This window comes from Lathyrus oleraceus, chromosome 7, assembly GCF_024323335.1.
Source record: "Lathyrus oleraceus cultivar Zhongwan6 chromosome 7, CAAS_Psat_ZW6_1.0, whole genome shotgun sequence".
In the NCBI taxonomy this organism is placed as follows: domain Eukaryota; kingdom Viridiplantae; phylum Streptophyta; class Magnoliopsida; order Fabales; family Fabaceae; genus Lathyrus; species Lathyrus oleraceus.
Window position 1 is genome coordinate 273,030,809 of NC_066585.1, and position 14,127 is coordinate 273,044,935.

Consider the following 14,127-nt stretch of genomic DNA (forward strand, 5'->3'; position numbering starts at 1 on the left):
GTGTATTCCGAGAAGGTGACCTTGTGCTCAAGAAAGTCTTGTCTTTCGCGCCCGATTCCAGGGGCAAGTGGACTCCAAACTATGAAGGTCTATATGTTGTTAAGAAAGCCTTTTCAGGCGGTGCTTTGATACTCACAACTATGGATGGGGAGGATTTTACTCGTCCTGTGAATTCAGATGCAGTCAAGCAATACTTCGCCTAAAAATAAAAGCCGAATAGCTCGCTAAGTTGAAAACCCGAAAGGGCGACTTAGGCAAAAATGAGAGTCTCGGTGGATTGAAAACCCGAAAGGGCGATCCAGGAAAAAGTTAGAGACATAAAAAAAATAATAATAATAAATGTATCCCGCTAGATTGAGTACCCCATTCTGAGGCAATCTAGGCAAAAATTAGGGATTTGGAGGGTAACTGCATCCTGACAAGACTTTGTTCTAGAACTGTCATCCGTCAGAGGTTCTCGCTCATTCATCATCAACCAAAGCTTCAAATACATCGGATTCAGAATTGGTGGAGAAATGGTCGTTATGTTCAATGTAGCCCTTTTCCAATATATATCACCAATTTCAAATTTATAAAAAAATCTATGGAGTCTTGCCATTTGCAGACTACCATTCCATCAAATAAATTTGAGCCTTCATCCAATTATTTGCACTCTTATTTGTTTCTATTCAACAAACGTTTTGCATGTTTTGATTAAAAATATATCATTGTGTTAAATAACCAAATTTCTCACAATTTTGTTTTTAAACAAAGTGAACATTCACAATGACATAGGGATAATGTGAATGCCTGCAGTGCTTTCCCAAGGATGGTATGATTCTCAACAGGGTGAGACATTTGTTCGCATTCCTGGCATGTTGGTGTCCCCTTCCTCCGGAGCCTCTTATGGTGCTCTCTCTCGAGCAGAATGTTTGGTAAAAATTATCCATCTCTTCCTCCTCAGCAGATGTGATCTCACTATTTGAGACAATATTTGATGACCCTTGGATAACTTCCCAGTATAGTTGCTCCTACATCGGGTGTGCAACGACTTTGCCCCAGTTGGAATGACTGACGCTCTTCCCCTACAGAGATCTTTGTGATCCTGGCTTTCTCTCTTGAGATGTAGTACCGGATGTTTGTGTACTTGTTCGTTGGACTTGTTGGTGTTAGAAACGTCTGTTTGTCATCATTCATCATACATAAATCACACATGTGTGCATATAATTTTCAAACATTCGGATATTCATGTTGCATTCTTTGCCATATATCTTTGTTTGCTATCCCTTGCTAGTTGGTAATACATTTCCCCAAGCAGATGTCGGTGTCTGATCTCCCCATATAGAGTCAGCCCCTTAAGCAGAAAGTGTTTATCTTTCCTTCCATATTCCCCACCGAGTTTTATCCTCGTGGATGATGATTGTTTCTGTTTCTTCCCAACACATATATTGGGATAGGATTCCCTATTGAGTTATATCCTCACTGGAACGAGTCTTGATTCAGCTTGCCTCTTTAGTTTGATCCTAAATTGGCTTCTTGTGACTGTTTCCTGCACTTCCCTGTGGTATAAATGAATAATTGCTCAGGAATCAGTAATCATTCATCTCATCCCCGGTGGAGTCTGTATTTTTTTTACCCTCATACTGGTAGTCGTAAACCCTATTTCATCCCCTTGTAGAGTTAACCTTTTGTTCATCCTAATCGATGACGGTTACTTCTCTGTGGTTTTCTACCCAGTATCTGGTGGATGCAATCCCCTCCTTGACGGTCATCTTCATCCAATATTCGGTGTTGATATTCCCTCATCTTTTGGATAATTGCTCTGATCAGGCAGTTTATCCCCAGAAAGTCATCTTTCATGTACCGATTGCCGGTAATGATTGTTGCTCCCCTTGAATGGTCGTCATTATATACCTAGTTTCGGTATCCCGATGCCTTTCTTTGTCGGTCGATTTATCCTTTATTAACCCAGTAACCGGTTGTGGATAATCTTCCATGCGAGTATATTATCTATGTTCTGACGGTAATAGATAATATGTCTCATGCACTCTCTGGTCGAAGTCTTTTGTTCTTCCCTAGTCGAGTAAGATTTGTACCCCTTTTTTTGGAATCGAATGTCCATCCTATAATCGAGGTTGCTTTTAGCCCTCTTTTGGATGATGAGTGTCTTGGGAATATTCCCCAATTCACGTTTTGGTTGGTCACCTATTATATGCCCAATAACCGGTATCCCTGGTGTTCCTTCCTTCTGCTCCCTATTATGACTCTTTGTCCCTTTGCGGAGTCAGATTTTCCTGAGCTAAGGTACCTTTTCTAGGTCTTCCTCAGATAATCTCGGATGTTTGATATCTCTCACCCTTATACCGGTCTTAAATATTCATTCTCCCGGAGCATGTTGTTCTCTCACCCTTATACCGGTGGTCAGATCACATGTCTCGTTGAGCTTATTACCCAGTAACCGGTAATATCTCATCCGGTTGTCTCCCCCAGAGGAGTTTTATTTGGGTTTTCCCCAACAAAGTCCCTTAGTGGATTCTCCCAGAGTCCAGAGTTTTATCCGAAGTATCCGTTATGAATAACTTTTGCTGTATTGGCATATTCCCCAATACGTGCATCTTTGAGTCAGCTCGAGTCTTTCCATTGATTTATTTCATTGAATTTCCTTCGTGCCTCTCAGCAAGTTTCAAGTCGTGACCTGCTCACGCATTTTTATCCCTTTACTCCTCGGTAAAGTCTCTGCCCCTTGGAGTGAATTACTCATATGGATTGTCAGACTCCTCATGATCTTTTCCTTTGTGGACACATATCTCCACAGAGTATTACTTTTTACATACATACATTTGCATCATGAGGTCTCTTAGGGACCAAAATTCGTCTCTTTGTTATTATTTAAGCCCATTCTACCTCGTCGAGACGAAGATTTTAACCTTCACTTCTCCGGCTAGAATGACCTTAAATAGGGGCATCCGTAAGACCCCAATTTTGACCCTAAGATCCCTCATGGCATCATAACATTGCATTTGCAAAGCCTCAAGGATCATGAGCATTTTGGTTCCCCTTGCCTTTAGGTGAGACTTCTTGTGAGTGGTTTGAGATCACCAAGCATGCTTGAATTGTATATCATTGCTTTTCTTATTTTGTTTACTAACCAAAAGCACAAAAATATGTCACTAACATCTTTTGTTTGTAGCTTGAGCAATCACAAGGTCCAAAGCCTCTAGGAGATCATGAGTGCAAAGGTATGGCCAAGAGAAGATGAAGGAAAACATGGCAATGGTTCCCAAAGCTCTCATACATCAAATATGACTCCCAAGTATCTCAATTCATCATTTTGATCAAAGCAAATCAAAGGGTTTGAAGTTTGTTTCTCAAGGAAGCCCTAATTCATCTGATCACCCTCAGTGCCTTGCTAATGAAGCAATCTCAGCCCATGGTCAAATACAATCAAGGGAAGTTCTTTAAGTTAACATTTCATGCATATTTTAACTTATTTGAGTGTCCTCAATCATCAATTTATCAAGATATGAGTTGTGGACTTGAGAAGTTGATCAGTCAATTCATCTAACTATTTTGAAATGCACTAAGACCTAAATTTTTATATGTTGGTCACATGGAGATGATCCCAAGAGCAAAAATGTTCTTAAAGACAATATGAACAACTTTCATATTCATCAAAAACTGATTCGAAGCTTGGAAGGTCATCTCCCATTCCAAGACATTATAGGTCATTTTGATTGAAACCCTAATTTTGGGTCAACTTCCCTAGAACATAACTCATTCATTTTTTAAGATTTTGAGGTGGGATCAAATTCATTAGAAAGATTAAGATGTCTAATTCAAATGTTATGTTGAACAAAACTTCAAAATCTCAAAATAAATACATGTGATAATGAAAAACATTATAGGTCCCTTTGGACCAAATGCATTGAAAGGCAAAAAAGTCCAACTTCAAGTGCCCATAACTCCTTCATCAAAAATCCAAATGATTCAAAATTGAAGTCCATTTTGATTGTATTGAAAAGATTTACAACTTTTATGTTGGAGATTTTTTCATTTGGGGCTTTCATCATCAAAACAGAAGGGCTTGAAGTTGGTTCAATTTGGCAAAATTCTCAAAGGCATGTTTTGCACTATAAACTTCATGGCCTGTTTTCATAAATTTCCACACTTCAAATGAGTTTTTTCTAAACATAACATTTGTTCCTTATGACAAGACCTTTCCAACCATTACTGACATGCCTATGTTTCAATTTTTCAAGTGGCATTTTCGAAGAGGTGAAGTTTTAAGCTCAATTATGCATTTCATGGTGAAACTTCATATGCAAGCAATTGGAGTGCAAACCACACGTCCAAACCTTCTCCAAATCATTTCAGCATCCATTTGCATTGGATTTTGGGCCCTCCATGCGCCTGTACAGGCCCATGCATGGAGGCCTTCAATTTTCATGCACACGAAATTCACCTTGCTTTGCATCAGCTCCATCTATAAATAGAAGGCATTGCTCACTTCCAAAATCAACCAAAAGGCACTTGATATGCTGCACAACTAAATCCATAACTATTACCAAAGGAACTAGTTCACATTTTATAAAATTTCAGATCTGAAATTCAACTGAATTTGGTTGAATCTTTATATCTAAAGTTCCTAGACCTTCATCATCCAGTCCATAGAAGTTCTGTTTGGCTAAAGGAAGCAAGGAAGGTAGCTCAAATCTTCACAATTCAAAGGTGATCATCAACTGGTTTTTTCTTCGAAACTCATTAATCCTTGATCCATTTGCCTGGATATTGTGTTGTCTGAAGTCCTCTCACTATAGGAATTTGAATTGTGCTTTTAATTTTGCAAAATCATCAAATTCAGTGTGAACTCCATTATTTTCCTCTTCTGATTTCTCTTCCCATGGAGATCTAGAAGGAAAACCAATGGTACAGGGGTGATGTACATTACCCCAGCTTTCCAATGATATGAGGATCGCTTCATTTGGTTAGGTTTTTATTGCCTGCAACTTTGGCCGGAATCTTCATGCTCACCAGAGAAGACGGTGGCTCTGGCCACCGTCCCTTTGCCAGATGGATTGTGGACCGTGTGATGGCATCTCCAGATCTAATCTCCACGCTTGGATCTTATGACTTTTTTATATACCACGTGTTTCTCATTGACTCAAGCCTACCGTGAGCGCGCGCATGTGGAGCGTTTGATCAGCCACGTCAATTAATGAGGCTTGATCAGACGCTCCTGGTTTTTTCTCCTTTTCTAATTTCTGATTTTTATTTCTTTTATTTCCTTTAATTTCAAAAATTCATAACTTCTTTATTTTTAATCCAAAAAATATGGGACCAATTGCATTATTTACCATTTAAATTCTAGTTTCTAAATATGATTTTTAATATTTTTTATTTTGTCATTTGATATTTTTTGTGAATTTTCTCTTTTCTGGTTATTTTTAACTCATTTTAAATAGTCTTTGATATTCAAAAAATTCAAAAATATTTTCTCAACCTATTTGAATGATGATGGATCTATGACAAATATTCTCATCAATTTCTTAATTGATTTGAAATTTATTTGAGATTTTAGTTCAATTAGGTTATTTTTATTCATTTTTAATTGATTAAAAATAGTTTCTGACTTTTAAAAATGTTGAATTTTTTTGTCAAACTTTGTTTGACCTTGTTGAACTTAGGATAAATCACTTGGACCTTTAAAGGTTGATTTGAGGTGATTTTGAAGTTTGACCCTCCTTTAATATTTTAATTCATGTTTATTTTGAATATTAAAAAATGCAAAAAATATTTTGTTCATGTCTTGACTTCCAATCTTCATCTCACTTATGTTTTTGATTGTTTGACCATGATCCTCAATGTCATTGGTCAACACTTGTTGATTGGTACATTCCATTTCATTTAATGCACTTTATTCTTTCCATTTTCATTATCCATCTTCTTCTTCTTCTTCTTCTTCTTCTTTTCTTTTTGATCAATGAGTTGAAGGTTGATAAGTTAGCATTGATTGGGGAGACTTAATCTTCTCTAGTTCAAATCTAATTCATCTTGATCAATTGATCAAGTGAATGGCTTTTCATTAAGGATAGGTTGTTTCCTAAACCATGCAAAGGACTTAAACCAATACAAGATCAATTCTCTTTTTTTCTTTTTGGCATGGCAAGTTGTTGGTACTTGGTTCACTAATCAAGACTTCTAACTTGTGTTGTTACCTACATTATTATTGACCGGCCTCAGATCGTTGTGACTTCTACATAAGTCCAATTACGATTGCTTAACATAGCGCTAAATTTGCCTTAAGGCACACTAACTACTAACACTAACCATTAACAGTTAACATTTACTTTTTGCTCTTTACCTTTATGCAATTTACTATTCTTGTACATATTATTCAGTTGCTTTTTCCTTTGCTCACTTGAGCACATGTTTATGTTAATGCCATTTGCCTTTTGCTCACTTGAGCATATAATTGTGTATATATCTTTTGTGCTTGTGTTTGTCTATTTGTTGTGAATCAAATGCAAAGAATTGGAAAAAATGGACTTAGACTTTAGGACTTTACCCAAGCTAATGGAGTTTGAAGAGCAACTAGGCCTCATGCCTTTAGAATGCTTAAATGTCAAAGAGCAACTAGGCCTCATGCCTTTAGAATGCTTAAAGCTTGAAGATGAACATTGAAAGGACTATATCCTAAACTCCCTCTTGTCCATTCTTTGATTGTTAATAGAACCTTTTGATGTGTGTGTTTTTGTGCTAGGGATTCCAACATTGAGCCAAATTGAGGAACCATTGCCATGAGCTTCTATGAGAGAGGGACCCAAGATGCCTTGAGGAGGTTTTCCAAGAGTTCTTTTGATCATTGATTGTTTGAGTTTATGCTTATGTGATTACTTATTCCAAAGGATGGGAGCTACTTAGATCATCAATATGATCTCAAGAAAGGAACTCCATGTGTGGTTTTGCTTCTTATTCCTTACCTCTTGTATCTTTAGGACTTTAGCCATTCTTCTTCTTCCCTCCAGTCTAACCCAAGCCAAAACTTTTTGTGCAAACATTTAACCTTTGTTTTTCTAACATTAGAAACCTAAGCCTTATGATTTTGATTTTCAAACTTTTTTTTCATAACACTTATTTTGAATTGAACTTTTAAATCAACTTTGGCCATACTTTGTAAATACTTTTCATTGGTAAATGCCACTCACGCAAATACCTTTTTGTGGTTTAAATGGCCACTCTCTTAATCAAACTTTTTCATAACCTTTAGCTATTAGGTTTGAGTTATCTTTGAGGTAGATGTAATACTCACTTATATCCTTAGTGATGGACAATGAGTCTTCCATGCTTATTATAGGGTTAACCCCTCACTAGCATGTTGAAGCTATCCTCACATGGTGGATTTGTGGTTTTAGGTTGAGCTTTCTCCCTTGGATAACAAAAGACCTTAAGGATTTTGGACCAACCAATTCACCAACTTCTTTTGGGATTTTTACCCCGAACTACGAGGTTTTGATCCTAATCTTTTTTAAGATGGTAGGTAGGCAATGGGTTCATCCATTCAAACATAAAATGTAAATAACTTGTACATTCTCTTCTCATCTCTTCAATCATGTTTGCACAAAACAAATTTTCACAAAAATACCAACCTTACAACAAATGTGAAAAGGGCTCCCTAGGAGTACCTAGGATGTTTTGGGTGCCTAACACCTTCCCATTGCATAACCAACCCCCTTACCCAGATCTCTGACTTTTTTACTAGTTTTTGATTCGATAAAACTTTTAGGTTTTTGTTCTCTTTCTAACCATTCCTTTGGATAAATAGAAGTGCGGTGGTGACTCGACTTGTATGATTTACCTTAGATTTAGTCAATATCTCTAATGGTAACGAATACCCCGCTACACACTCAGACGAGTTTCTCTTGAGAATATTATGGGTTAATGAGTAAGTCATCCTAACCTATAATATCTGATAGATGGAATTAAGACTCTGGGGACTTTTTAGAACATGATCTATAGGTTTTCATCCTTAGTACACTCCTTTGAGATGGTTCTTAACCTGACTCCATGCTCGTGACTCACAACAAACCCTTTGATTCTTAGTTGATCCAATCAAGTCTTGTCAATATCAATGGAACTTGGGTGTTGATAATGTGAAAACCATAATCCACCAAAATGGATGATTGATCTTGACAATGACTTGATTCATCCCTTGACCTTTGTTTGTGTTTGCCTTGTGTGTGATCCCTTGTTTGTGATTGTTGCATTCATGCATTCATGCACTTCATGACATTCATCACACAAAAATAACTTCAAGAAACTGAGGTTTTATTTGCAAATATTTTCAGACCGTGGATTATGGACGAAGGAACACTAAGACGTATAGTTTCAGATGTCCCGATTTGAAAGAGCTAAGGAAGCTATCATATTTTTTATTAGATCCCTTGGACTTCAAGCAGAATCATGGGAAGCTCTTGTATGTGTTATCTACTAATATGGTTGAGGGACTTCTGAGTGTTTTGGTTCAGTTTTATGATCCTATCTACCGTTTCTTCACTTTTCCCGATTATCATCTTATGCATACGTTAGAGGAGTATGCCCATCGCCTGGGGATACCTGTTTATGACAAGGTGCCTTTTAGTGGATTGGAGGAGATTCCCAAATCTCACATCATAGTTGAAGCTCTTTATCAGGAGAAGTATGAGATTAAGGCTCATTAGGTGAAGAAAGGAGGAATGTTTGGGTTGACTTCTGAGTTTCTCATAGGGAAAGCTATTGTCTTTGCTCAAGCCGGTAGTATGGATGCTTCTGATGCCATCTTTGTATTGCTCATCTATGGTTTGGCTTTGTTCCCAAACATTGACGGTTTTGTTGACGTTAACGCCATTAGAATCTTCTTGATTGGGAATCTTGTGCTTACTCTGTTGGGAGATGTGTACTTCTCTTTGCACTTGAGGAATTCTAAAGGTGGTGGGATTATTGTGTGATGTGTCCCTCTTTTGTACAAGTGGTTTATTTCGCACTTGCCTCAGACGCTTGATTTTGTGGAGAACAAACAATGTCTACGGTGGTCTTAGAGACTTATGTCTCTCACTAATGATGATATTGTTTGGTATGATTATCTATTGGGTAGCTTGGATATTATTGACAGTTGTGGTGAATTATCTAATGTGCCCCTCATTGGTACACAAGAAGGAATCAACTACAACCCTGCTTTGGCTCGTTGTCAACTTGGGTTCCCCTTGAGAGACAAACCTAATAACACTCAGTTAGAAGGTCTTTTCTATCAAGAGGGTAAATATCCCCAACATTAGAAGCAGAAGATGTTACATGCTTGGCATAATGTGCATAGGAAAGGAAGATCCGAGCTTGGTTCGTGCGACTATGTAGCTTTGGAAGCTTACACTAATTGGGTGAAGAAGAGAGCTTTGGAGTTGAAGATGTCGCATGCTTGTGAGAGACCTATGTCTATGGTTGTAGCTGAACCATCAACTCTCCCTAACCAAGATGTAGAGGAGTTGGAAGAAGCACTAGCCAAGATTAAGTAAGAGAAAGATATGTGGGAAGAGAGGTCCCATGGTTTGAGCCGAAAGCATGAGGAGTTGCAGCTTGAGTCAAAGGACAAAGATGCACTTATTGAACTTCTTGAAGACCGAGCAGTGAAGAAGCAGAGAGAGCCAGAGGGTCCATCTTCCTCTAGTATGCCTCAGCCATCTGGTGCTTGGAAGAAGATTGTTGATCAACTTGTCCTTGAGAAGGCTCAGATGAAGACATCTTTGAGACCGAGATCCGACACATCCAAAGGAAGTACCCGCCAGCATCCAGATCATATGACACTGTTGCTAAGGGATCCTTAGGATGATTAGTTTCCTTTTCTCTTGTATTTGTACTTTAGTTTCTGAAATTGTACTCAGTGTAATCCTTCCAAATTTTATGAATAAAAAGAGATTTTATGGTCAACCAAATTGTCATTACTACTATTATTTGAATATATTTGCAAATAGAACTTCATGTGTTCCTTGGAGTTAAAAACAAACAAAAACATTGCATTTCATGCATCATTTGCATAATAGGTTTTCTTCTGCCAGATGTCTTATCGGTTATTCTTCTGTGCTTCAGCCAAGTTGACTCACCGATACAACACTCACGCCAATCAACCCATAATTATAGAGCATTTGGAACAAGTGAACAGAGATGTGAAGGATGAGATTTCCCGGTTGACTGCCATGATGGAGTCTGTTCTTGCTGCACAAAATCAGTCTTCACCAACTCCCGCGACTCCTCCCTAGAGGAGTGTCATCTCCGAGGTTGTTACCTCGACCATTCCTGTTGCTGCTACTCAATCTGGTCCGACTATACCTGCTGGATTCTCGTGGGGGATGCCACAAAATTTCATGCCTAAAGGGTTTGTGCCTACCTTTGCTTCTATGCCGGCATCTAGCCCGGTCATGTCTGCATCACCTCTAGTTGTTCATACCTTGCCTCGTGTTGAGGACACCATCTACCATTCTAGGCCATCTGAGAGTCCAAATGCTTATGAGAAGATGGATGAAATGAAGGATCAGTTCCTTGAGCTACGCAAGGAGTTGAAAACATTCAGAGGAAATGACCTATTTGGGAAGAGTGTTGTTGAACTCTGCTTGGTACCAAATGTAAAGATCCCGATGAAGTTCAAAGTCCTCGAATTTGAAAAGTATAAGGGAAATACTTGTCCACTTAGCCACCTTGTTATGTACGCCAGAAAGATTTCAACTCAAACTGATAATGATCAGTTGCTGATTCACTACTTTCAAGACAGTTTGACTGGTGTTGCTCTGAGATGGTATATGGGGTTAGACAGTGCAAGTGTCCGTACTTTCAATGATTTAGGTGAAGCTTTTGTTAAGCAGTACAAGTATAATGTGGATATGGCGCCTAATAGAGACCAACTGAGGCCTATGTCTCAAAAGGATAAGGAGACGTTTAAAGAGTATGCTCAAAGATTGAGGGAATTTGCTGCTCAGATTAATCCTCCATTGGAAGAGAAGGAGATGACGAAGATTTTCCTAAAGACCCTGAGTTCGTTTTATTATGAACGTATGATTGTCAGTTCCCCTGGTGACTTTACCGAGATGGTAAACATGGGGATGAGGTTAGAAGAGGGAGCCCATGAAGGACGTCTATCTAAGGAAGAAGCGTCATCCAATAAGAAATATGGAAGTGGTTTTGCCAAAAGGAAAGAAGGGGAGACCATTTCAGTATCTGTGGGGAGGCAGAGAAGGCCTCATGTCAAAAGGAATCCTCAACCGCGTCAGCATTAACATCAAGTGTCATCAGTAATTCCAGTGTTTTCCAACAATTCCAACAATCAACCTATTCCAATTAAGCAACAAGAACGTCAACAACAACCGTAACAAAGAACCAACTTAAACAATAACAACAACAATAATCAACAACAGAACTTCGAGAGGAAGAAGGTCTCTTTTGACCCTATTCCTATGTCATATGCTGAACTGTATCCATCTTTGGTTCTCAAGAACCTGATCCAACAAAGAAATCCACCTCAAATTCCCGAGCCACTTCCATGGTGGTTCAAACTTGAACTCCATTGTGCCTTTCACCAAGGAGCCCCTGGCCATGACATTGAGAACTGCTACCCGTTGAAGTATGAGGTACAAAAGCTTGTAAAGAGTGGAATGGTGTCCTTTGAGGACCGTGCGCCTAATGTGAAAGCTAATCTGTTGCCTGCTCATGGTAATGCCTCTGTCAATATGGTGGATGGTTGTCCAGGAAATTTTTGAGTCTTCGATGTACGACGTATGCGTAGGTTCTTGGTGGAGATGCATAGGACTTTATGTTTGTTTAGTGATTGTGAGTACAACCACAATGGTTGTGCAATCTGTAGTGTGAACCATCGTGGGTGTATGATCGTCAAGAGGGATATCCAGAAGTTGATGGATGAGAATGTAATCCAAATTTAACAGTCAAGGGATATAGATGATGTCAATGTAATTGTTCCCGTGTTTAAGACCCCTAAGCGGGTAGTAATTTAATTTGATAGTAGCAGTAACAACAACGTTAATAGATCGGTATCACCATTGGTTATACGGTTAGCGAGCCCCGTCCCTTATGCATCCGATAAAGTTGTGCCTTATCAGTATAATGCCACAATGGTGGAGAATGGTCAAGAGGTTCCTTTACTTGTAACAAATTCTATGGTGAATATAGCTGATATTGCAAAGGTGACCCGTAGTGGTCGTGTGTTTGGACCGGTCTTTCCGAAGGAGGTAGAGGATGTTCCGGCCAGTAAGAAGGTGGATGTACCTATGATGAATCTAGTTAGTGCTCCAGTGTGTTAGTATGGTGAATCCAGAAAAATGAAGACTGATGATGATGATGAGGTATTAAGATTAATCAAGAGGAGTGAGTTCAATATGGTGGAGCAGTTACTCCAAACCCCGTCAAAAATTTCGGCGCTGTCTCTGTTGATGAATTCCGAGGCACATAGAGAGGCGTTGTAGAAAGTAATAAAGAAAGCTTATGTTGAGCATGATGTGATTGTGGATCAGTTTGACCACATTCTCGCTAACATCACTTCTTGCATTAATTTAAGTTTTTGTGATAAAGAGCTTCCCGAGGAAGGCGGAAATCACAATCTGGCACTACATATTTCCATAAACTGCAAGGACGATACGCTGTCTAATATGTTGTTTGACATCGGTTCTTCCCTGAATGTACTCCCGAAGTTAACTCTGTCTGGACTTTCTTACCAAGGCTCCCCAATGAGGTATAGCGGCGTGATTGTCAAAGCGTTCGGCGGTTCTCACAAAACTCTCATTAGTGATGTGGACCTTCTAATCAAGATAGGTCCGAGTGATTTCCATATTACTTTTTAAGTAATGGACATCCATCCGGCCTATAGCTGCTTATTGGGAAGGCCATGGATTCATGAGGTTGGAGCTGTGACATCTACTCTGCACCAAAAGCTTAAATTTGCGAAGAACGACAAGCTTGTCGTTGTTGGTGGAGAGAAATCACTTTTAGTGAGCCATATGCCATCCTTTTCTTATGTTGAAGCTGAGGAGGAGGTTGGAACTCCGTTCCAAGCCTTGTCCGTTGATGAAGTGAAGAAATCTGGGGCACCCATGTCTTCTTTCAAGGATGCTCAGAAAGCTATTGAGGCTGGCTGCACCAATCAGTGGGGCCGCATGGTAGAGGATGCTGAGAACAAGAATAGGGCCAGTTTGGGTTTTCAACAGGGGCCTTTCAATGTCAAAGCTGAAGATGTGCAACCAAGTTTCCGTAGTGGAGGGTTCATTCATGGTAATGAACAACACTCAGCTGTTGTGATCGAGGATGATGAAGACGAGGACTGCGCCAACTTTATGACGCATGATGAGACTTGCAACAGTTGGGTTGCTGTTGATATTCCTGTTATTGTTCACCGCTCTAAGTAATTTATTTTCATGTTTTAAGAAAAATCCTTCTCCTATGCCTAAGGGAGAAGTGAACATTATTAGGCATTTCGATTATCATTAATAAAATGCAATTTTATTCATCCACATCTATGATGTTTTATTTTCACTTTTTGCCTTTCTGAAAATGGTAATCACAAAAAACATAAGTAAATAATAATTGTCCATCTGCATAATATTTGGTCATAATTCACTTCTCTAAAATCAAAATATCAAATCATTATGCAGGTTGGTTCCCAAACCCATTGAATACAATAATCCTAATCCCTCTCCAAACTTTGATTTCCCTGTGTTTGAAGATGAGGAAGAGACTGATGATGAAGAAGTATCTTATGAATTATATCGTCTACTTGAGCATGAGGAAAAAACCATTCATCCGTTTGAAGAACAGATTGAGCTAGTCAACTTGGGTTCCGAAGATGATGTGAAGGAAGTCAAGATTGGGTCTCAGTTGTGTCCAGAAGTTAAGAAGGGCTTGATTGATCTTCTTCGAGAGTATTCAGATGTGTTTGGTTGGTCTTATCAAGACATGGCTGGGTTAGATTCTGAGATTGTGGAACATAAATTTCCGTTGAAGCCAGAATGCCCGTCAGTCAAGCAGAAGTTGAGGAGAACGCATCCTAATATGGAAGTGAAGATCAAAGAAGAAATGCAGAAACATATTGATGTTGTTTTTCTTGTTACTGCTGAGTATCCG